We start from the raw sequence: 26,769 nt of genomic DNA on the forward strand, positions 1-26,769 counted from the left end.
TGCTGTCCGACTGGTTTCATCATTGTGGTGCAGGAACAGAACAAGCTGCAAAGCGTTGTAAACTCAGCCAGCTCCTTCATGGGCAATAACCTCTGCAACATCAAGGACATATTCAAAAGGCGATGCCTCAAGAATGTGGCATCCAGCATTAAGGACCCTCGTTATCCAGGTCATGCCCTCTTCTCTACTACCATCAAGGAAGAAATACAGGAGCCTGAAGACGCACACTCAACATTTTAAAAACAGCTTCTTCCTCTCCGCCATCAGAATGTCTACGAACACTACCTCACTATTTTGCTCTCTTTTTGGACTATTTATTTATTTTTTATATTTTTTACTGTAATTTATAGTAACTTCTTAATGTATTGCAGAGTACTGCCGCTGCAGAACAATTTCACGACATATGTCAGTGGTGATAAATTTCATTCTGACTCATAACGATCAATATCAACATTAATAAATCTAAATAATGGAATAATATCAGTAAATCATTGAAATGTTTCACAACCAATGATCTCACTTTAAGGACTCTTTATCTCATGTTCTCATTACTTATTGCTATTTATGGATATTTATATTTGCACAGTTTGTTGTCTTGTGTACTCTGGTTAATCTTTCATTGATCCTGTTTTAGTTGCTCTTCTTTAGATTTATTGACTATGTTCACAGGAAAATGAATCTCAGTGTTGTATATCATACACGTACTTTGATAATAAGTTTACTTGGAACTTATTAATGCCATACATGACATTGGCTTGATTCAGTTCGTAATATTCTCTCCTTTGGATCAGAAATGTCGAGTTTAAGCAGCAAGAAGGAGGTAAGCATGTAAACCTTGTTGCCGAACTTGAGGTTATGCTGTTACTGTAAGGGGGTATCATCTTTCCAGTTCAACCAAAATCTTATCTGCTTACTCAAGTGGAAATAAAAATGACAATGTGCTATTTCCAGAAGAGCAGGAGAGTCCTCCAGGTATTGTGGCCAAGATCCCTCTCAAAGCAAACCATCAAAAAGAGATTATTGAGTCATTTATTCATTTGTGGTTTATGAGACTTTGTCTTGCTATGTTCTGTTTGCCTACTGTATTTGGCTCTATAACAGTAATACATTTCATAAGTAACAGACTGCTTTGTTATAACTAAAGATACAATAAAGGCTATTTAAATATGAAATCTATCTAGCTTTTTGACATGCATTATGAACAATATATCTAAGGAAAGTTATTTGGACCTTTGATGTAGCAAATGTATTCATAGCACAATCCATATGGAGATCTTGTAGAATTTGTGGGTGGATTTTATCCCACCAAAGTCTAGCAGGTTCAGACATGCTGAGATTTGATAAAGCTGTACAAATTCTTATCATTCCAAACCTGCTCATATTCATCTATCACTACTGTAGTAGTGTGTTAATATGTAGAGAGAGTCCTGCCTGACTCAGCTGGGAATCCCATTAGGATATTAGAATTATTTTAGTTTTATTTTCAAGCCGTACCACCAAGCAGTCCACCGATTTAACCCTAGCTTAATCACAGAGCAATTTACAATGACTAATTAACCTATTAAGCAGTACATCTTTAGACTGTGGGAGGAAACTGACACACACACGGGAAGGTACGTACAAACTTGCATACAAAGGATGTCGGAATTGAACTCTGACATCCTGAGCTGTAATATCAACACGCAAACTGCTACAGTACCACACAACCGATTATTCTATTAGTCAGCTGTGGCTTTGCTCAGAAGTGGTTGTGGGGAAGAATCAGAGACCCTTGCAAGGTCCACAGGGAATGTCTGTGCCTCCCAACCACAATTATGTAATGATATCAATGTCCTCAACCTTCCCCCCTTTTCCCTCCCACCCCCCCCCCCAGTCAACATTGGTGGCTTCCAGAGCCCATGATTTTTAATCTGCCTGAGTTTACTCCGCTAACAGGGGAGATGGAGGGAGCAAGAATAAAGGTGAAAGACCAAGTCTGCAAATTAAAATGACCTGAAAGTGTTTGGCATTTTTGCTGAAATGATCCTACTTCCCCTTCCAACCCAGAGCCATTCAGAAACTTCTCGTTAAAATCCCTCCTTCGTGGAGGCAGACAGACTGTTGGAGGAAAACCTGCAGCAGTCTTCACTCTATATTTGTGAAATGATCAAATCTACCAGTCAATCCAATTAGTGTCTCTCATGGTGAGAGCTGAATGAGTAGCCAGGCTAGTGAAAGACACATCATTGGATGTGCTTACTATTTCCTTCAACACTCAAATTACTGTTTTCTTGCAACAGTGCGGATGGTCATTGCTACCTGCACAGTATGTTAGAAATGGCAGGCAATGTGCAACTGGGATGTATTGTTGTTTTGGTGCTGATGGAGCATTGAATCAATTATTTGTTGAATAATGCAGCATAAATTTGATTCATCAGTCTCCCCGGCTCATTCAAAGACTCCATCTTCAACCCTTCCTTGCAATTTTTCTCTCAGTGAAATAATTGTTAAGTTGCTTCAGCCTTCAATCGGCTGAATTGCTGAATCTAAGTCAGTGGATGCTTCAAGCTGATCTCCACTTGCCAGTGGGTCAGGGCTGAGTTTAAGAGCCCAAGCAGATTTAACTCTTGTAATTAGCAGCTCAGCTATTTCTGGTAAGAATGGAAAGATGGACAGTAGAATAGGATGCAAGTCAGGCATCACAGGAAGGTTGTTAGTGGTTAGCCAAATCTATGAAGGCAGATTAGTAGGGTGGACAGGAGAGGGGGAGAGAGGAGGGATATCTCATGATCAAATGGGATGCAGGAAAGACATAGAACTCAGAGACTGTAGGCCTCGGGAACTTTTCTCAGCCTGGCCTCAGTTTTTTAAATATATTAACATAGCATCATGAAGCACAGAAACGTCCTTCAGCCCATCTGGTCTGTGCCCAATTATGCCTAGCCCCATCAACTCTCACCTGGACCATAGCCCTCCACACTCCTCCCATCCATGTACCTACCCAAACCAATTAAATGTTGCAATCAAACTTGCATCCACCACATCTGCTGACAGCTCTCACCACCCTCTGAATGAAAAAGATCCCTCCAGGTTCCCCTTAAATATTTCAGTAATCTATGAACCCTAGTTCTAATCTCACCCAACGTCAGTGGAAAATGTCTGCTTGCACTTACCCTAGCTATACCCCTCATAATTATATACCTGTATCAAATCACCACTCATTCTCCTATGCTCCACTGAGTAGAGTCCTAGCCTATTCAACCTTTCCCTGTAACTGAGGTCCTCAAGTCCCGGAACATCCTTGTAAATTTTCTCTGTGCTCTTTCGATCTTATTGATATCTTTCATAACTTGTTTACTTGGCATTCAGAATCATGTAAAAGAGCAAGTTAAATGTTCCTTTGTTGCATCTGAGTCCTCATCCACCACCATGTTAATGTGGTGAATTAATTGCTCCACACCACTGATCAGCAGGAGTTAAAATTCCAGCCCCGTGAAGCCTCTCTGCTACCTTAGATATTCCCTCCAAATATGACTGGATTGTGGTTACTCATAGATAGATTTTAGAAGGACCACACAAATCCGAAACCCTACTACCAAAAAGGATAGCAGACACATGGAAGTACCATCACTTGCAGATTTCACTCTAGTGGTTAGCATTATGCTTTACAATGCCAGTGATCAGACGATCGGGGTTCAATTCCTGCCACTGTCTATAAGTTCTCCCAGTGACCGTGTGGGTTACCTCCAGGTGCTCTGGTTTCCTCCCACACTCCAAGAGACACATGAGTTAGGATTAGTAAGTTGTGGGCACACTGTGCTGCCGCCACACGCATAGCGACACCTGAGGGCTGCCCCGGACTGTGTTAGTCACTGGTGCAAACAAGATGTTTTACTGTATGTTTTGATGCACATGTGGCAAATAAAGCTAATCTTTATCTTTATGAAATATATCTTTCCTTCATCACTACTGGGAACAAACCAAGGATTTCTCTGCTAATACTATCTCAAGGACAATGAACATATCGTTGCCTTACCAGTGGTGTCCACATCATGTAAATGATTAAATAATTGCCTTATAAACTGTAAAAGGCTCAGTGAATCTGAGGGGATTTTAGATCTAAAATGGGAAGAAGAATTTTTAAAAATGTACATGTAAAATGTACATTCATTGTATATTTTTATATTCTATTTAAGTATTAAGTAGAAGTATGACTGGGTACTGAAGAAAGTTCCAGAAATCAGGATCTGGAACTTTCTGTCTGAAAGTGTCATAGATGCTTTCTGAAGCCTACAGCAAATTTACTAAGCAGCAAAAGCCTGGAAGATGCAATTAGTCTGAAATGCTGCTTTCAGCAGAATGACCTCTTCCACTGCTATGAATTTCTATGAATCTGTACTTTATACCTATCAGAACAAAATTAAACATCAAATATCGATATTTACTGCGCAGATCCTATCATGAAATGCTTTCAACTGACAAAAGCCTGATAGCTGAGTGATTGTGTGGCTGCCACTCTGGAAAGTTGGTAATTGTTAACATCTATTAAGTCTAAAATTCGGCGATGACCTATTTTTGAGATGATTAAGTCTAATACTTTTTATGCCCTCATCTCATCATTTCTAGTTCAATATTTGTGCTGGCTGCAACTGCATGTCATGTCTTAAATGGTGGCAGAATTGAAGGCACCCAAGGAATAACATTACAATATAAAGTTTTACAATCCATCTGCACATGAATTTTAAGCAGTGTTATGGCTTCCAAGTTCTTATTTTGACTGTTGTCCTGAGGATACTGAGGATAGTAATGATAAAAATTATTGGAAGTATCAAATTAAATGTAAGTCTCAAACATGAATTAATTTGCACATATGAACCAGAAGCACAGATGGGCCCTGAGCTGGCTTTGCCTTTCAATGAAGTCATAATCGGTTTGAAGTCTTGTTCACTTTCCTGTTTGTTCCCTGTATACTCTGATTAAACACACATCGCTCTATGGAGTAGAATTTACATTATGTACACAGATATCTGCATACAGTCTGTTGGAGGAACTCAGCAGAATCGGGGGAAGGAAAGAAATTGCTGATGTTTCAGGTCGGAACCCTGCATTAGTACTGAGGGTGGAGAGGAAAGATAGCTGATATAGAGAGGAGAAGAGGAATGGCAAGAAAGGATTCTGTGATGATTGGGGGCCGAGAATATCTGCAAATATGATGTTCAATAACATTTGGACAGCAGTTATTACCATACAAACATTAGGTTGCTGAATCACTGTGGCTAACTTCAATACTGAATACCCTCAATACTGAACTGATTCCACAACCAATTTACACAAATTGTCTCCTTTTCCATATTGGACATTTGACAGTTTTTGTTATGTATATTTTTTCATAAATTCTATTGTATTTCTTTGTTTTCCTGTAAATGTCTGCAAGAAAATGAATCTCAAGGTAGTGTGTGGTACCATATACTGTCAGTGGCCACATTAGTAGGTACACCGATATACCTGCTCGATAATGCAAACATCTAATCAGCCAATCATGTGGCAGAAACGCAGTGCATAAAAGCATGCTGACATGGTCAAGAGGTTCAGTCATTGTTCAGACCAAACATCAGAATCAGGGAAGAAATGGGATCAAGTATCTTTGACTGTGGAACAGTTGTTGGTGCCAGATGAGTGGTATGATGATCTCAAAAATTGTTATTTTTATACACAACAGTCTCTAGAATTTATAGAGAATGATGTGAAAAACAAAAAAAAACATCCAGTGAGCAGCAGTTCTGTGGGCAAAAACAACTTGTTAATGAGAGAGGTCAGAGGAGAATGGCCAGACTGGTTCAAGCTGACTGGAAGGTGACAGTAACTCAAATAACCACACGTTACAACAGTGGTGTGCAGAAGAGCATCTCTGAATGCAAAACACATTGAACCCTGAAGTGGATGGGCTACAGCAACAGAAGATCACAAACATACACTCAGTGGCCTCTTTATTAGGTACAGGGTGTGTCTAATAATGTGGCCACTGAGTGTACAGTATGTACATTGATAATAAATTTACATTGAACTTTGAACTTTGAGTAACTTTTGAAAGGATTGAATGACTCTTCTCTCTAGAGATATTTATCAGCAATTGGAACTAAAGTAAGTTACTTAATAAAGTAAAATCGTTAACTATAAGTTAATTATAAACACAAAATTACTTATAAACAATGAAGTGGAATAATTAAAAAGGAATTTATCTTTGCATGAGTTTGCTAGTCCACAGTCTGATATGCTTTATTGGAATCAAGAGGTTGCTAATCCCGTGACAGATCACTCAAGAGTAGGATATGATAGGTAAATCCTCGTCCAACACTTCTCCACACAATTATACTTAACTAGTGGAACCAAAGAGTGTGAATCTGTGCTCTCAAATCATCAGTAGATCTGGGACTATTGTTTCTGTACATTGGAAAGTCCTACACTTACCAGATAAAAAGTTCAAAAACTAATTTATCATCAAAGTACGTACAGTATATGCTACTATAAATTACCTTAAAATTCATTTTCTTGCTGGCATTTACAGGAAAATAAGAAATACCATAGAATTTACAAAAAACTATACTTAACAGACAAAAACAGACAAACAACCAACATGCAAAAGAAGATAAATTGCAAGTAAAAAATAAGACTGAGAACATGAGTTGTAAAGAATTTTTGAAAGGTCTGTAGGTTTTGGACCCTATTCCAAATAGTGGTGATTGAAATTATCTACACCAGTTCAGGAGCCTGATGGTTGTAGGGCAATAACCTGGTGGTCTGGGACTTCTGTACCTCCTGCCCAATGGTAGTAGTAAGAATAGAGCATGTCCTGGATGGTAGGGGTCTTTGATGATGGATGTTGCATTCTTGTGGTAGCGTTTTATGTAAATGTGTTCATTGGTGGGGAAGACTTCACCTGTGATATACTGTAGCCTTCTCTGTTTCTGGACATTGGTGTTTCCATACCAGGCTGTGATACAATCAGTTCAGATACTCTTGAATGTGACTCTGTAGACATTTGTGACATTTTTTGGTGACATGCAGAATCTATACAATCTTATGAGAAAGTAGAGGCACCGCAATGCCTTCTTTATGATGACACTTCCATGGAGTTAACTCCAAGGAATTGAAAACTACTTATTCTCTCCACTTTTGTTCCCCTAATGAGGTTGGCACAAAATTTAACTGGCCTGTAGGAAATATTATAACAGCAACTACATGAGCTGTCAAAAATTAGTTTCCAAAAGAGATAACCTTTTGAAGAATACATATTTTTTGGAAAACAAATATTGCAACAAAATTAATGCATGAGCAGAAATTATTGGAAATACTCAGCAAGTCAGGCAGCATGAGTGGAGATAAAATTGACCTGAAATGTTGAAATAAGTAATTTTCTCTCTTCTCAAGTGCTGCCTGACCTACTGAGTATTCCTGGCATTTTCTGGTATTAGAACTAGAACATAGGACAATATAGCACAGTACAGTTGTGACAACCTTTGAAGTACACCGCGATCAATTGAGCCATTCGTGCCCATATAGGCCGTCTAGCCCAGATAAATCTCTTATTTCAGATTTTCCAGCATCTGTTTTTTTTTAATCAGATCGTTCTCAAGTAATATTTCCCTATGATTTCCTTAAACCTGCAGGGAAATGCAATGTACTAGCACAAGTGCATTTCTACACTGAAACATTGTTATGCAAAGATTGCTCTGTCGAGGTCACATAACCTTGCAAAATCTGTAAAGCTCTATTTGAATATGAGATACTTTATTTTCTACGTTAATTACTTAGTACTAATTTTTCTACCCATACACGAGGATTTTCTTTATATCCTCTGTGGGGACATATTATTTATCTATCAGCTCTGAGGACTATTCTTTGTCTACCACCATCATAAGGACCCCTCACATCCAGGACATGCCCTCTTATCATTGCTACCATCAGCGATCAGATTTCTTCAGGCTTCAATGATAACATCATAATTAGCCTGAAGAAATTCAACATTGCATCCAAAGACTGGGAAGACATTGCACTCAATAGATGCACAGGGAGGAATTCTGTTTGAGTGGTAGCTGAGCTATATGAAAACGATTTCCACTGTGCCATGGAGAAAAAGCAGTAGTTGTGAAAGAAGGCACTGACAAGCCGAAAGGCCTAACCACCAATTACAGCCACCACTTACTCTCGCCCACACGTGCAGCAGAACATGTGGATCCCAGGTCGGCCTCTCCAGCCACCTGAGAACCCACCAATAGAGAAGCACCATACTCAACTCAAGTGATTGCACTACTGCCAACAGGGAGAATTTAGGAACAGCTTCTTCTCGTCTGCCATCAAATTTCTGAATGGCCCATGAACCCATAAACGCTACCTCACTTTTTACTCTCTTTTTGCATTACTTATTTATATCTTTTTTAATATAATTTTTTTATTGAATTTTCAAATGGTTACAGAAGGAAAAAAAAATTATCAACCCTTCCCACCCCTCCCCCCTAACATATCCCTGTAGAAAGAGAAAAAAAAAGAGAAGGAAAAAGAAAGAAAGAAAGAATGCCTGGATATCGGAAGATCCCCACATGCTCCATGGAGTTCATAATAGCTTTAGTATATGTATTTATTTCTTTCCCCAAATAACCAATAATTTTATCTTCGGAGCATCTATATATTTAATCCTATCTTTTGTAAATAAGGGCACCAAATTTTCAGAAATATTTCATATTTATCTCTTAATTATAAGTAATTTTTTCAAGTGGAATGCAGCTGAAAATTTCATTCTTCCAACGATCTATACTTAAGTATGAATCCGATTTCCAAGTAACTGCAATAGTCTTTTTGGCTACTGCCAATGCAATTTTTATGAATTCTTTCTGATACTTATTCAGTTTGGATTTCGGTTTTATCCGTTCAATATCGCCTAGTAAAAATAATATTGGATTATGTGGAAGTTGTGTTCCAATAAAACTCTTAAATTTGTCCAAAAAGGTTGAATTTTAAAACAAGACCAAGTAGAGTGTAAAAAAGTACCAATTTCTTGATTACATCGAAAACATTGATCAGATAAATTTGGGTTTAATTTATTTATTTTTTGTGGTGTAATATATAATTGATGTAAAAAATTATATGCACTAATCTTAACCAGACATTTGTTGTATTTGTCATACTGTCAAGACATAGTCTTGACCAACTTGTTTCTTCAATTTTAATATTCAAATCAGTTTCCCATTTTTGTCTTGACTTATGAATTCCTTGTTTAATTACCTGTTTTTGAATCAAACTATACATACAAGAAATAATTTTTAAAATTTTTCCTTTTTGAATTAAAGTTTCTATTTCATTAGGTTTCGGCAATAACATTGTTTGACCCAATTTATCTCTTAAATAAGCCCTTAATTGGAAATAACAAAAAAGAGTGTTGTTTGATATTTTGTATTTATTCTTTAATTGATCAAATGACATTAATATACCTCCTTCAAAACAATCTCCTATATATCTAATCCCTTTTTGAAACCAATTGTATAAAAGTTGGTTATCCATTGTAAAAGGAATAAGTTTATTTTGAATTAAAGGTCTCTTTGCTAATAAAGATTTCTTTATCTCATCATCAACATTTATCTTATCCCATAAATCAGTCAAATGTTTTAATATAGGAGATTCTTTCTTTTCCTGTATCCATTTAGATTCCCACTTATATATAAAATCTTCAGGTATATTTTCTCCTATTTTGTCTAATTCTATTCTAATCCATGCCGGTTTATCTTCATCAAAAGAAGATGCAATAAATCTAAGTTGATTTGCTTTATAATAATTCTTAAAGTTTGGAAGTTGTAACCTTCCTAGGTCAAATTTCCATGTCAATTTTACCAACGATATTCTTGACATCTTGCCTTTCCAAAGGAACTTCCTCACACATTTATTTAACTCTTGAAAAAATTTCTGCCGTAATTGTATTGGTAATGTTTGGAATAAATATTGTAATCTAGGGAATATATTCATTTTTACAGCATTGACTCTACCTATTAATGTTATTGGTAACATCATCCATTTATCAAGATCCTCTTGAATTTTTTTCAATAATGGCAAATAATTTAATTTATATAAATTCTTTATATCATTCTCAACTCTTATACCTAAATATACCATTTATCGGCCATCTAAATTGAGTTATTAGTTGACATTGACTATAATCTCCTTTAGTAAGGGGTAGAATTTCACTTTTATCCCAATTTATTTTGTACCCTGATATTTTCCCATATTCTTCCAATCTAGAAGATAATTTACGCAGCGAATACAATGGGTTTGTTAAATAAAGCAAAACATTGTCAGCAAATAAATTAATCTTCTATTTCTCCTGGTTAACTCTGAAACCCATAATATCTGGGTCCATTCTAATTAATTCAGCTAATGGTTCTATCGCCAAGACAAGTAAATCAGGTGATAATGGACAACCTTGTCTAGTTGACCTTGTTAACTGAAATGATGTTGAAATTTGACCATTTGTCACTACTTTAGCTTTGGGATTAGTATTTAAGGTTTTAATCCATTTTATAAAAGATACTCCTAATCCATATTTTTCCAATACCTTAAATAAAAAATCCCATTCCAATCTATCAAATGCTTTTTCTGCATCTAAGGCAACTGCCACACTCGTTTCCTCCCTCTTTTGTGCCAAATGAATTATGCTAAGTAACTGAGTTACATTATCTGCCGATTGTCTATTTTTGATAAGACCTGTTTGATCCATATGTATTAATTTTGGTAAGTATTTAGATAATCTATTAGATAAAATTTTTGCTATTATTTTATAGTCGGTATTCAACAAAGAAATAGGTCTATATGATGTTGGCTTTAAAAGATCTCTATCTTTTTTTTGGCAATACTATTAAAATAGCTGTCGAAAAAGATTCTGGAAGTTTATGCGTTATTTCCGTTTGGTATATTAACTCCATAAAAGGAGGAATTAGTAAATCTTTAAACTTTTTATAAAATTCGGGTGGAAAACCATCTTCTCCTGGGGATTTATTACTCTGAAGTGATCCTAGAGCTTCTTCAACCTCTTTTAATGTAAAAGGCATATCTAATCCCTTCTGTTCTTCCGAATTCAATTTTGGAAGAGTTATTTGTGATAAAACCTTTCTATCTCGACATTATCATTTTGTGATTCTGATTGATACAGTTCAGAATAAAAATTCTTAAAAGTTTCATTAATTTCTAAAGGTTTATAAGTAATTTTATTTACACTTGTTCTAATTGCATTTATCGTTTTGGAAATCTGGTCTGTTTTTAACAGCCAAGAAAGAATCTTGAGTGATCTTTCACCTAGTTCATAATATCTCTGTTTAGTTCTCATAATTGCTTTTTCTGTTCGGTATGTCTGAAATATATTATATTGTTACTTCTTGTTAACAAGTTGTCTTCGTTTTTCTTCTGTCATATATCTTTGAGATTCTTTTTCTAATTTTGTAATCTCTTTTTCCAATTGATGTATTTCTACCATATATTCCTTCTTAATTTTAGAAGTATAACTTATTGTCTGGCCTCTCAAATATGCCTTCATTGCTTCCCATACTATAAATGATCAACTGAATGTAAATTTGTATCTAAAAAACACTGAATCTGCTTTTTCATGAAATCGCAAAAATCTTGATGTTTTAATAATATTGAATTAAATCCCCATCTGTAAATCGATTCCTCTTTATCCATCATTATCATTGTCATTGTCAAGGGGGAATGATCTGACAATATTCTTGCTTTATATTCCATATTTTTCACTCTGTCTTGAATATTCATTGATAATAGAAAAAAAATCTACCCTTGAATAAGTTTTATGTCTATTTGAATAAAATAAAGTAATCTCTTTCTTTTGGATTAATTCTTCTCCATATATCAATCAAATTTAAATCTTTCATCAATGATAAAATTAATTTTGCTGCTTTTGATTTTGTAACAACCTTTGTTGATCTAACTAAAACCGGGTCTAGACAAAAATTTAAATCTCCACCTATTAATATTTTGTCATGTGCGTCAGCCAAATTCAAAAAGTCCTCTTGTATAAATTTTACATCATTTTCATTTTGTGCATAAATATTCATAAGAGTCCATAGTTCTGAAAAAATTTGACAATGTATAATTACATATCTCCCCGCAGAATCAATTAATACATTTTGTATTTTAATTGGTAAAGTTTTATTAACCAAAATTGCAACTCCCCTCGCCTTTGAATTAAATGAAGCTGCAATAACATTTCCGACCCAATCTCTCTTTAATTTCTGATGTTCTATCTCTGTTAAGTGTGTTTCTTGTAAAAAAAAGCTATATCTATTTTCATTTTCTTAATGTATGTTAAAATTCTTTTTCTTTTCACTGGTCCATTAAGCCCAATAACATTAAAACTTAAAAAATTCAGTAAATTAGTCATTATTTTTAACAGGATTACTCCAGTCTATAGTAATACCTAATTTTTCAGCTTTCGTAGTACCTTGGGAAATCTTTTTAAAATTCTCCGTGTTGCTATATGTCTTCCCCCCCCCCCCCCCCGATTGTCCAGGCAAAGAAAGAAAGATTAAAGAAAAATAGATTATAAAGAAAAAAATAACAAAATACCCCCTACTAATGTTGTGAATTAAAAAAACACAACATTACCCCCCTCTGTTGTGCGGGTCATGGCAAACGCCATGATTACACACGTGAATCCCGTAGCAATCGATCCGAAGTTCCCCCAGCTCCCCCGTAACATAAAAAAGTATATATAAGAGAAGAAAAAATAATATCACTACTCTCGATTAATATTTCTCAAATTTTTACCTTTCTCCCCTGTATCATATAATTAAGAATATATTTAAATATTCTTCTGTCCTTAAACATCCATCAACTCCATTCACTGTCCCTGTCTTCATCTTATTTATCTTATTTATATCTTTACATATTTCTTATTGTAACTTACAGTAATTTTTTTATGCATTACACTGTACTTCTGTTGCAAAACAACAAATTTCATGACATTTATCGGTGATAATAAAATATAAAGTTAAGTCTTTGTGTGGTAAGTTTGCTGAATTCATTTTGAAGTTTTCATGGGATGCTGTCTTGAGCTGCCAACACTTCTCACATGTTTTCCATTCACTAACTGCAAATCTTTTGCAAATGTTGTGAGTAGAAGCTACAACCAACATTTTAATTTGTTTAAATCTTAAGAGGTTTTATTAGCCTGTACTCATTGAAAGATTATAGCAAAGGGAATGTTTAGCTTTTAAATAAAACTTCTATTTTATTGACTTTATTGACACTCAGAGTCGTTTCACACAACTGCCTGAATTGATAGATTAAAAATATTCTCAGGATTCAGTTATGTTGGTTGAAAAGTGTGTAATGAAAAGCAAGTCAGAATGACATCCTGAATCATGTGAGGCCCACTCTTCCCTTTTGCAAAGGGTTAGTTCACTGTTGCATTTAAAAGCAGGTTTCCAAAGGAGAAAGTATTTTTTATGCCACTCAGCAAGGAAAGATACGTTCTACCTTGTGAATGTGAATTGCTCGTTACCAGGCAACGCATTATGTGGAATCATAAATATCAATGTGTGCAGAGATAGATACATGTTCAAAAGTAGGTTTAAGTTACGTGTTGTTTTATTGCAGGAGGTTACTGTGACAGCTACTGAAGGGAGAAGGAACACGCAGGAATCTGAAGCTATCAGGTACGTTTGGGTTTTCACAAACTCATTTTGTTTTTCTTAAAGAGAACTTGAATGAGAAAAGGGAGTTCAAGAGTCGAGACTCCATTTTTCAAAAATGGATACACTCCATTCTATTCTAATTTCCCTTCAGTCCTTAGTTTAACATCTCTCCTGTTCTTTTCCATTCCAGAAGTTTCGGTTTAGTTATTTTTTTGGATCATGATCATAATGATGTCAATGTTGAGTATGTGAGGATTTGAAATGCCCAATATTGAGCTGCTGTTACATGAGAGTGATCTGTGTTCATGTCACTCTTCCTGGGAATACAACAACACGTAGCTGAAAACTCTGTATTGGTAATCTGGAGGGCTGAGCTCATAATCAGGAGATAGTTGTTCAAGTCAAACCTTGGCTGATGTGGATTTTAGATCAAATAAATTAAGTTTAAAAAAAGCTGGTAGAAACTACTGGATAAGTCACAGCAGACTATCTAATTCACTAATATCTTATGGAAGGAAATCTGCTGTCCTTACTCATTGTACTGTCCTTACTCAGTGGCTCCACACCCACTGTATAATGATTTACAGTTATTAACCAATGAAATGGCCCAAAACAGGCCATCCAGCAACCAGATATGTGCCCGTTTCTTTAGGGTAATTAGAAATGGCAGTGGTGCCCACCTCCTACAAATAAAAACTGATTTTTGCTCAGACGTGTAACTGGAGAGAAGTTTTTGAAATGGGGGGGGAATAGATTGCCTTTACTTTGAGTCGTCGTATTGAGAAGGACTGGGGGTGGGGAGTGGGAGAGGATCAGGGATGCTATCACTCACTATTTGGCATGATGGGGGCCATTAAGTGGAATGGCCCCTTCTCCCCACCCCCACCCTTTTAAACTCTTTTCCTCACAATCTTGGATTCCAACAGTTCTGAATTGTGACGGGTGCTGCCCGTCTTGGATGAGCACCCCATGGTTAAATTGAAGTTGAGATGCAGGGTCAAAGGGACCCAGTCAGTTCTTCAACCAAGTGGTAACATGTACATAGAATGTCAAAGAGCAATATAAGTATTCCACCGTTGCATGAATTGACTACTTTACTGCCGTTTGTGTAATAAAGAAATAAAATTAGTATATTATAGTGAAGAGCTGGGCATTTCAAATGGAATTAACACAAAAAGACAGCTATACTTCTTTATGTCTTCTGAGATGGGGTCAATGTATTGGGTATATCTCCCAAATGATCAACAAGTTAATATGTTAACCATAAAAGAAAATTTCACTCTCAGGACAAATAGTTCTGTGCTGTTATCTTATTAAGTAGGTGTCGCATGACTGGATTTATTGTATTCTGTCTAGAACTATACCTTGTTATTAAACATGTGTAAGTGTGAAACAGCACTTCTGTTTGTTCAGCAACTACTTTTCAAAGTTACATATATATGGAATGATCCAATCGCACCCTTTACAGGGTTCCCACACCATATTTCATAAACTACATATGTTAGGTTGAACTGTGGAAGAGATGTTGCAGCAGTGATTAAATGAACCTTGAATTGGATTTGGAACATACCTTGGTAAGTTATTCGAGAGATCTTTGACTGATGTCCATGGGTCAGCTGCTTCAGCTGGTTCTTTTGCCAGTGATACTACACACAAGTCCACATCCAACCCACACCTACCACACACTTCATCTCCTTCCCTGCTTCCCATGGTTGACAACCGAAGCAAGCATATCGAGTGTCACACAAGTTGAATTAATTCAGTCCTAACTTCTAACAATGCAGAGGAGGATATTCAGCCCATCGATCCATGCCAGCTCCCAGAGGTGCAACCCTATTAGACCCATTCCTCTCACCCTATTTCCTTGCCACTTTGTCTCTTTCACACACGTCCATCAGTTTCCCTTTGATTGTTTTTGACATCAATGCCCATTCAGGGATAACCTACTGATCTGCTTGACTTTGGGATGGAACTGAGGAGCCTGGAACAGCGGGGCCACACTAACTGCTGTAGATGTGCAATAAGAAATTAGAAAAACAATCAACTATCCTTTTAATTTCTGCCACTGTACTTGGTGTCTAATTCCCTTATAGTAGTGTGACAAGAAGGGCCTCATTTGTGCTTCCAGTAACATTGTGACAACATAATGCATGGTAAAACCTGCAACAGATTTCAGATAATACTTTCAGTTTTGTTGGTTTAGCATACCTCCTGTTGCAACATGTTGCTTTTGTCTGGGTTCAGAGCTCCCATGCACTCTCATTACTCTTTAGTACAATTAGACCGAACAAAGTCTGCAGCGTGCTTTTGCTTTCTGTACTTATCGAAGCACATTGAGCCAAATTGCTTTCTGTTAGCTTAGTCTTTCCGTGTCCTGTGTGTTCATGCCTTCGTGACGTTGTATAGAGGGGACTTGGTTGAGTCTCAGCTGCTGTTGTTCTCCAGCCATACCTTTTTTTTTGTAATTTATTTTTTATTGAAGTTCATCATCAAACAAACATTTCCATAAGATGTATTTCAGACATTGTACATATATACCATATAGTCATATATGCCACAAATCTCCACATAATATTTATCTGAGGTAAACACTTATAGAAAAGAGAGGAGAGAAAGAACAAGTGAAAGGAGAAAACTATGTACAAGTATAGAGTGATCTTTTTTTACAACATATTCATTGATTTGTGAGGACAAAATCAGGCCTATGAGGTGTTATGTAGTTAAACCATTTTTTCCAGTATGAATCAAATTGTTCCAACTTATGATTGATAGATGCTGTTATCTTCTCCATTTTGTAAATGTCCATTGTAATTTCCATCCATGCATTTAAAGTTGGGCTCTCCTGTGATAACCATTTCCTTGTAAGAGTCTTTTTACCAGCCACCAACAGTATATTTATTAAATATTTATCTCTTTTCAACCATTCCTGAGGTATATATCCAAAATATATGGTCTTACTCTCTAAGGGTATTTCACATTTAAAGATGTCTTGTAGGGCATTGTGTATCCCCCTCCAATAGTCTTTGATAACGGGGCATTCCCAGAATATATGATGATGGTTTGCATTTTGATTTCCACAATTTCTCCAGCAAACAGGGAGGCTACTATCATAATGGGATTTCTGAGGGGGTGTAATAAAATATCTTATCAAGTTTTTCCATCCAAACTCCCTCCATTTCTGTCAACTGGTACACTTCCATTGATATCTCCATATTATTGTCCATTCTTCCTCAAATATAATTATCCCTCCTTTCTCACATTTTGTTTTAATGTATGAAGTCGAATGTGTTTTAAGATTTGACAAACCCTTATACATGCTTGAAATTATTCTATTACTATTATCTGAATTATATGTTCTAAGTAGCTCTATCAAACATGTTCTTGCCTTGGTTACATTTTTAACCGTCCTATTAACATATTGTCACATCTGTAAATACCGATAAAAGTCTTGTTTTTCTAATAAGTGTTGCTCTTTAAGCATTTCAAAACTGAACAGTGTTCCTTCTTTCATTGTATTGCAAAGAACTGTTATTCCTTTAGCTGTCCAGTCCTTAAATCTAGCATCCAGTTTATTCGGTGTAAAATCCGAGTCATATACACACCATTTAAAAATTGCAATATCTCCCTCTAGTTTATATTCTTTTATAGTAGTTTTCCATATTTTAAGAGTCCATTTCACCCATGGGTTATCAATAGTATTTATGTACCTTTGCAGGTTGTTATCAGCCAAAATTGCTTGTATGGGGATGGAAAGTATCCCTTCCTCAATGTTTTTCCATTGAGTGTCATATGATGGGTTGCACCAACATATCACAGCTCTCAACTGTGCTGCAAAATAATAATCTCTAAGAGAAGGTAGGCCCCATCCCTCCTTTTCCTTGGCTAATTGCAAAGTAAGTTTTGAGATGAATTGGGTGGGAGTGGCAGTGGGTGGCAATGTGAAATATGAGGAAGAAGTTAGGAGAATGCAGGGTGACTTGGACAGGTTGGGTGAGTGGGCAGGTGCATGGCAGATGCAGTTTAATGTGGATAAATGTGAGGTTATCCACTTTGGTGACAAGAACAGGAAGGCAGATTACTATCTGAATAGTGTCAAGTTAGGAAAAGGGGAAGTACAACGAGATCTAGGTTTTCTTGTACATCAGTCACTGAAAGTAAGAATGCAGGTACAGCAGGCAGTGAAGAAAGCTAATGGCATGTTAGCCTTCATAACATGGGGAGTTGAGTATAGGAGCAAAGAGGTCTTTCTGCAGTTGTACAGGGCCCTGATGAGACCACACCTGGAGGGTCATGTGCGGTTTTGGTCTCCAAATTTGAGGAGGGACATTCTTGCTATTGAGGGAGTGCAGCGTAGGTTCACGAGGTTAATTCCCGGGATGGTGGGACTGTCATATGTTGAAAGATTGGAGCGACTGGGCTTGAAAACACTGGTATTTAGAAGGATGAGAGGGGATCGGATTGAAACATATAAGATTATTAAGGGATTGGACATGCTAGAGGCAGGAAACATGTTCCCGATGTTGGGGGAGTCCAGAACCAGAGGCCACAGTTTAAGAATAAGGGGTAGGCCATTTAGAATGGAGTTCAGGAAAAACTTTTTCACCCAGAGTGTTGTGGATCTGTGGAATGCTCTGCCTCAGAAGGCAGTGGAGGCCAATTCTCTGGATGCTTTCAAGAAAGAGTTAGATAGAGCTCTTAAAGATAGTGGAGTCAAGGGATATGGGGAGAAGGCAGGAACGGGGTACTGATTGTGGATGATCAGCCATGATCACATTGAATGGTGGTGCTGGCTCGAAGGGCCAAATGGCCTACTGCTGAACCTATTGTCTATTGACTATTAACTCTAGGCCTTTTACCCTGCCAAATATATCTTGATAACATCTTGTTCCATTCATTGAATTGATTTTGATTAATCTCTATTGGTAGGGTCTGAAAGAGATATAATAGTCTGGGCGGTATATTCATTTTAATAGACTCAATCCTTGAACTGACACTGAAAAAAGGAATTAGGTTCCATCTTGTTATATCTTCCTTAATTTTTTTATATATAGACTGATAATTGCATTCTGATAATTTTGCCAAATCTTTGGGCTTATTGATGCCCAAATATTTGAAAGACCCTTTGCCATGCCCAGGGATATCTACTTTCAATTGCTCTTGGTGGGATATAGTTATATGAAAGTAATTGGGTTTTATCTATGTTGATCTTGTATCCTGATAATTGACCATATTGTTCCAAGGATTGCATCAATTTAGGTAAAGAGTATGTTGGTTGCCCTAGATAGATCAAAATGTCATCTGCATAACAAGCCAATTTATGCTCTGTCCCTTTAATAGTAATTCCCCTGATATCTTCATTTTGTCTGATGTATTGAGCTAATAGTTCCAGATATAATGCGAAGAGTAGCGGTGACCATGCACAACCCTGTCTCATGCCCCTTTCTAGGGTAAAACTGTATAATAAATATCCATTGATTTTAATCCTAGCAGTAGGGTTGTCATATAGTGCCTGTATAGTTTTAATAATTGTGTCATGGAAACCAAATCTATGTAAAACTCTGTAAAGAAAATTCCAATTAACCGAATCAAATGCCTTTTCAGCGTCCACGCTTATCACTATTGCTTTGATTTTATTTGTTTTGTATATGATCCATAATGAGAAGTGTCCTTCGTATATTGTCTTGTGTTTGGTGGTGTTGTATAAACCCTGTCTGATCATTATAGAACATAGAACAATACAGGCCCTTCGGCCCACAATGTTGTGCCGACCCTTGAACCCTGCCTCCCATATAACCCTCCACCTTAAATTCCTCCATATACCTGTCTAGTAGTCTCTTAAATTTCACTAGTGTATCTGCCTCCACCACTGACTCAGGCATTGCATTCCACGCACCAACCACTCTCTGAGTAAAAAACCTTCCTCTAATATCCCCCTTGAACTTCCCACCCCTTACCTTAAAGACATGTCCTCTTGTACTGAGCAGTGGTGCCCTGGGGAAGAGGCGCTGGCTGTCCACTCTATCTATTCCTCTTAGTGTATCAGTATGGGTAGAAATTCTTCTAATCATTTGACCACGATGGAGGTAAATAATCTATAATCTACATTAAGAATGGATATTGGTCTAAATGACCCGCATTCCATTTTATCCTTGCCTTCTTTCGGTATAGCTGAGATTATCGCTTCCTTCCAACTGGGTGGCATCTATCACCTCATGAGGCATTCTGCATGATGTCGCAAGATTAATCAAAAAGACAGGAGCTGAAACATTTTCTAGTAAAGAGGGGTGGTGTCCCTCCTTACTGTCTGGCCTTCACTGAGAATCAGCAAACGTTATGAAAATATCTACAAACATTTGTATTTAAAGGGGGTGTTTGGGAGCCTGTGGGATGACAATATCTTTCCATTCTTTGAAAACATGAACACCCAGGCTAGGAAAGGGCACCATGTACATATGGAAAAGAAATATTCTGGCAATTGACTTTTGTTTTCTGATTTTTTATGATCAGTTTCTTTGATGGAAATTGTTACTGTTAAGTTCTGTTCAGCGGGTGTATGAACAGAGGTATAAAACAACTGAGATTTGACCAGGGCAGCTCTGCACCCAGCACACCACATACATCGATTTATACAGTGCCTTTCAGCAGCTGTGGGATTTCTATTGCTCTACAGCTGGTGATATATTTTAGGTTGGCAATCACTATCGAGCTGTCCAGCACAGTGAGGGGCTCCTCAGTCCCATTGGTTCATGCCAAAATGTAGCACTTGTTGGGCAACGTGGTAACATAGCGATTTGCACAATGCGTTAAAGTAGCCCGCTGTTCAATTAGAGGTTCAATTATTCCGCTGTCCGTAAGGAGTTTGTACATTCTCCCTCTGACTGCGTGGACTTCCTCCAGCTACTCCAGTTTCCTCCCACATTCCAAAGATGTATGGGTTAGAGTTAGTGAGTTGTGGCCATGCTATGTTAGCGCTGGAAACGTGGCTACACTAACAGGCTGACAAATTTTGCCGTATGTTTCAATGTACATGTAGCAAATAAAGCTCACCTTTAATCTTTGAATATATGAACTGATTTGTTTGCAGCAAGATGCTACAATAAGGCCAACATTCACATATTCTATGGCAAATAGTATCTTCAGCCAATTGTTGCTGCTGGATTTATACTGTACAGTAGGGTTATTGGGGAAACTGACTTTGACATCCTCTTTCCAAGCTAATGTGAGTATTGTCTCTGTCCCTGCTTTCAGCCAACGTGGAGTTTCATGTGCAGGGCAGACATAATTACCATGGCTGACTCCTGGGGAGCCATCAGAAAGTCTCAACTTACCTTAAAAGGTTTTGAAAGGCTAACCAAAAATATTTACGCATCCTGTCTTTGAATGGAACTTTGTTTCAAAGAATGCCAGGGTTCGTTGAGATGCACTGTTCCATTAATCTTTCTGTTTTCAGTGATTCCATCAGCTGGCACTCAGTACCTTTAAAACAAACCAGGACACTGGGATTTAGCCAGAGCATCGCTCAGTATTGTAGTGATTAGTGTACTGGTAGCAGAGCACCAGCGACCTGGGTTCAAATCCCAACGCTGTCCGGAAGGAGTTGGTACGTTCATCACGTGACCACATGGGTTTCCGCCAGATGCTCCAGTTTCCTCACACAGTCCAATAATATATGGGTTAGTAGGTTAATTGGTGACATGGGTGTAATTGGATGGCGTGGGCTTGTTAGACTGGAAGGGCCTGTTACAGTGCTGTGTCTCTAAATAAATAAAAAATAAAGTGATTCAGATGCCAGTCCTGGTGCCCCTAGACTATCCCCACCACTTCCAACTAGCCCCAGAACACAGCCTGACATTTCTGCTTCAATGTGTGCATTCCTGCAGGACTTGTTCACTTTCTGCATTTCCTCATGCAGCTCTCTATTTGCTTCCTATCCTAATTTCCTCCCTTTCCTTGCATTCCTTTTCCCGGCATTTCAGCATGAGATTAACAGACTTCCTTGTTCTTTGTTCTGGATTTGAGGGGGCTGGGGTTGGGGGTATGTGCTGTCAGCTGGGGAGGTGATATGTGGAAGTGGGTTGGTGAATCTAGATTCAGTGGAGGCCGATTTTATCATTGGTAAAGCAGTCGACTTCCAGCTCCCCGCAGCTTCAGTGGAGGGCCTCTTCCTTGGAACAGTTCATTGTGTCTGAATCCCATGCCAAAACCAAGCAGAGCTGTGGCTATGGGTGGATCAGTCAACTCAATAGTAGTATTCATCTGCAGAAAAAATATTCAGATTGTTGTTCTTTACAGTCGCTAACTGAGGTACACAGGGGTTTCAATCAGCATGTCTCCAACTTAAACTGGGGTTTATCCTTAGGGTCTCAACATTAAACTTAGGGGCAAGTGAGAAGTGACTAGAAAGGAAACTTAAAAAAATGTTTTAGCTCAGGAATGTCAAATTGTCTGATTTCATGGATCACAGACTTGTACTGTGAGATAAGTGCTGGATTAAAGATAAAGTGGTTATTCCTATTAATCTGCGTTTATGCCATTTATCCAAGTTGATCAAGTATACCAGAGACACAAGAAACTACAGATGCTGGAATCTGGAGCAACAAACATTCTGCTGGAGGAACTCAGTGAATCGACCAGCATCTGTGAGAGGAAAGACATTGTCAATTGTCAGGACTGATGCAGGGCCTCGATCTGAAACACTGACAATTACTTTTGTCCTACAAATATTACTCGACATGCTGATTTCCTCCAGCAGATTGTTTGTTGATCACGTATATCTTACGTCTTTCACCCAAGTGTTAAACTAAAGCCACTACCTACCCCTTCAAGCAAGCTTAAAAGTCACATGACACTATTTCTGATGAAAGGTCTCTGCCCATGATGTTGACCATTTGTTCCCCTCCATAGATGCTGCCTGACCTGCTGAGTTCCTTCAGCATTTTATATGTGAGGGAAACATGATCTGATTGAAACCTCGCTTTTTTTTTCAGATTCTTTTTTTTGGATGTGAAAATCTCTGGGGAGGCCAGTATTTATTGTTAGTTAGAGCTTGCCATGTACTCACAAAGCATTTAAAATTAAAGTAAGAGGAACATGCACTATATGGAATATTAATGTAAATACAAACTGAGTTACTGCGAATCCCAAAGACTGCATAATGAAGACTATGCCAAGGATTACAGCATAGAAGCCAATAAATTATAAAGACCTTCTTTTCCAACATTATCATATGACCAAATGGAAGAATTAATAAGAAAGTTCATTGTTTACTTTTGTGATGCATCTTCTCATTTATCACTAGTCTAAATAAATACATTTCTAGAGATACATGTTTTGATACACCTCAGTTGCACAGTTAATGATGTTACCTTTAAAACAATTGTTTAAAATCTTATTTTAGTGGTACATCATCCAACAGGCCCTTTTAGTCCAATGAGCCACACCACCCAGCAACACACCTATTTAACACTAGCCTAATCACATGACAACTTACAATGACCAATTAGCTTGCTGGTACGTCTTTGGATTGTGGGAGGAAGCTGAAGCATCTGCGGAAAATGCACGTGGTCTCAGGGTGAACGTACAAATTCCCTAAAGGTGATGCCAGAATTGAACTCTGATGCCACGAGCTGTAATAGTGTTGTGCTAACTGCTACACTACCGTGGTACGCCAAATAAAAGAAAAGCTTTGGTGAAAATTTGGAGGCATTCAAGCATAACATCTTGAGGGAGAAAAAGAGTTAACACAACACAGACTTCAGACCCAGGAATTTAATCAGTGCAAATAAAACATTAGCAGTTAACTTAATGCATTTAATTCACTCATATCTTCGGAATTAAATGTCTATTTACTTTATGCAGTTAATAAACTCAATGAGAAAATTTCACTTTAATACTGATTATATAGAAAGATAAAGTCATGGTCAAATAATTTTAATATTGTGGGTTTATTCCAAGCAATTCAAGACTGCTCCATAATCCCCTGTGAAAGATGTTACCTGGAAACCTATAGTTATGTTTCAAGAAGAGTTTGGGTTGAAATCCTTGGCAAGTAGATAGGAAAGGAAGTGAGTAAGGTAGAAATTAAATTGCAAATCTCCATGTTTTGATAACTATGCAATCCAGATCCAGTAGAAAATAAAATAAGTTGGTAAATTGGTTTATTATTGTCGCCTGTACTGAAGTAGAATGAGACAATTAGTTTTGCATGCAATCCACATGGATCATTTTGTCACATCAGTACATCAAGATAGTGCAAGGAATAGCAATAACAATATAGAATAAAGTGTTACAGTTACATAGAAAGTGCAGTTCAGCTAGACAGTAAGGTGCAAGACCAAGATGAGGTAGATTGTGAGGTGAAGAGTCTTATTTTATCGTACAAGAGGACTATTTATTAGTCATATATTAGTGGAATAGAAGCTGTCCTTGAGCTTGGTGTTAAATGCTTTCAGACTTTTTTGCCTTCTGCCTGATGCTGGAGAATGGGGTACAGGAGAAGGGAGATCTAGGGTGGGAGGGGTCTTTGATTATTTTGGCTGCTTTACTGAGGCTGCGAGTAGTATAGACAGAGTTCATGGAGGGGAAGCTATCTGTTGTGATCTGCACAAAATATGAATGTAAGTGAGGGATCTGCCACCAAAATAGTTAATTTTTGCTATATTAGTCTCAATTCTGTGGCATCAGATATGTGCAGTGGTGTGCAATAAAACATTTCTGGGTGCCCCTTATGGGTTTTTTATTCATGTCTCAGTTACCAATGCATTCCACAGCACCTCCTGCAGAAGCAGGAGATGGAGAGCTTAATGACGTGAAGTCATGGCAACAGCCTCAATATCAGCAAATCAAAAGAGCTCGTTATTAACTTCAGAAAGGGGGCAGTGCACATGCTCCCATCTATATCAATGGTGTTGAGATTGAGAGGGTGGAGAGCTTCAAGTTCCTTGGTGTGAACAACACCCATAGTCTGACCTGGTCCAATCACAGTGATATCATGGCCAAATGCCTTCACCAATGCCTTTACTTCCTCAGGAGGCTCAATAAATTCGGCATGTCCTCCTGGATTCTGACTAATTATTATTGATGCACCATAGAAAGCATTCTGTCTGGATGCATAACAGCTCGGTATGGTCACTGCTCTGCACATGACCATATGAAACTGCAGAGAGTTGTGGACACAGCTCAGCACAGGAAACAGCCTCCCCTCCACGGACTCTATCTCCACTTCTTGCTGCCTCAGTAAAGCATCCAGCATCATCAAGGATCCCACCCCCTGGACAATCTCTCTTCACACTGTCCTCTCTGGCAGAAGATACAAAAGCCTGAAGACACATACCACCAGGCTCAAGAGCAGTTTCTATCCCACTGCTATCAGATTTTTGATTGGACATCATTATGATCTCGCACTTTATTGTTTACCTGCGCTGCACTCTTTCAATAGATTTAACACTCAATTCTGCTTTGTTATTGTCTATGTAATGATTTGATCTGCATAAACAGTGCAAGACAAGATTTTCACTGTTTCTTAGGACATGTGATAATAAACCTATACTGCTATGAATTTCAATACTCTTCAGTTTAAAGGGGTTATTTTGGGAGTCTGTCATAGGCCAACGCCGAGAGGCTGACTCAGTTATGTTACCTTTATGAGATTTACTTGCCCGTCTCTCACCCCCTCACCTCCAATCCATCTTTCATGCCCTTACTGCCACCTCTGACTTCCTGAACCAATAGAACAATGCCTTCGCCCAACACCACCGACAACCAGAAATCACACCCTGCCCCTGAGAACATCACCCTCATCTATTTACCCTCCCGACCCCTGAAGGAAGATCACAGGAAGAGGCTAGCAGTCCAACCCAGCAACTCAAGGTCTGATCCGTGAACCTCCTCCTCTACGCCTCTGTCTCCTGAACCTTGTCCCAGCCAGAGTTTAAACTCACTTTCTCAGTTGCCCTCCGTTCTAATGGAAGAACATGTTTGTTTCCCTAACAAGCAATAAATTTGATATCCCACCGCACTGTTTATTACTCCTTGGCAGAGAATGACCAACACTATGTGAGGCTGTTTAGAGTCCAAAAATTCAAGCAAACCTTGTTAGGAAACACATTTATGTGCAAAAGGTGGTGGAAACTTGGTACTGAATACCACAATCTTATTCATTTTAAATCTGACATTGGGAGATTTTTGAAAACCAAAAGAGTACATGAATATGGCAAGAATGAAATGGTCAGAAATCCACATAATTTCACTCTGGTTCTTATATTCCCAAAGGAAAGACATACATTTATCCTGTATATCTACATTCCCAAGCTTAGCATTTCACTGAGTGTTTACCTGAAGACAGGACTTTTAATACATAGTCACTATTAAAAATAGCATTTCCTGACATTAACAACTTATTCACAATCTGGTTTCTTCATGTGGTTTCTTGATTGCATAACTGCAATCATTAGTACCAATACTTCACTAGCTGGAACAAGCTTTGAAGTTTCTCTTCCTCTCTCTCTATATGACATACCGGTATTACTGTATCTCTTCTTGACACAACATTATTCAGCAATTGCTGCCCAAATCAAGTTTAATTATCCTTCAAACCATACCTGGATACAGCCAAATGAGACAGACAGCATTCCTTTGGGGCCAAGGTGCAAAAACATACATACTGTTACGAATGTGCCACCGCTCTGAGGGGCCGAAGGGTGCCATATATGCCCGCTGTGCCTTCCCTTTTAACACACTTTATAAGCATGACGCACCAGAAGAAACGCTAGCGATCCCGTAATAGCAAAAGCCGGTGGGAAGTCCATTCTCCGGAGTTATGAGTTAGTACCTGAAGCGTATAGACAAAAGTACAGAAATTTAAAGAAAGGGTGGAATCAGGCGTATACCGAGTTTGCCTATGAGAAGGGTGTGCTCTTGGACCGTTGGTGCGCAGCAGAGATAATGGAAGAGGATTATTGGCGTCTCAGGGAGTTAATTCTGATTGAGGAATTTAAAGGTTGTGTTTCGGAGGATATCCAGGTGTATTTGAATGAGAAGCCGGATAAGTCCATCTCAGAATTTGCTAGGTTCGCAGATGAATATGCCCTAACCCACAAGA

The 26,769-nt window shown here is 37.9% G+C and overlaps 1 protein-coding gene across 6 annotated transcripts in view; it reads left to right on the forward strand.

Moving 5' to 3' along the window:
• Positions 1 to 26,769, forward strand: part of LOC132384860 (thyroid hormone receptor alpha) — a 459,686-nt gene that overhangs the window by 127,105 nt on the left and 305,812 nt on the right. For all 6 annotated transcript variants that reach the window (XM_059956458.1, XM_059956454.1, XM_059956450.1 and 3 more), the window contains exon 2: positions 13,633 to 13,691. The gene's annotated coding sequence lies outside the window, so the exon portion shown is untranslated. The remainder of the gene's footprint in view (positions 1 to 13,632; positions 13,692 to 26,769) is intronic.

This window comes from Hypanus sabinus, chromosome X1 (genome assembly GCF_030144855.1).
Source record: "Hypanus sabinus isolate sHypSab1 chromosome X1, sHypSab1.hap1, whole genome shotgun sequence".
Classification (NCBI taxonomy): domain Eukaryota; kingdom Metazoa; phylum Chordata; class Chondrichthyes; order Myliobatiformes; family Dasyatidae; genus Hypanus; species Hypanus sabinus.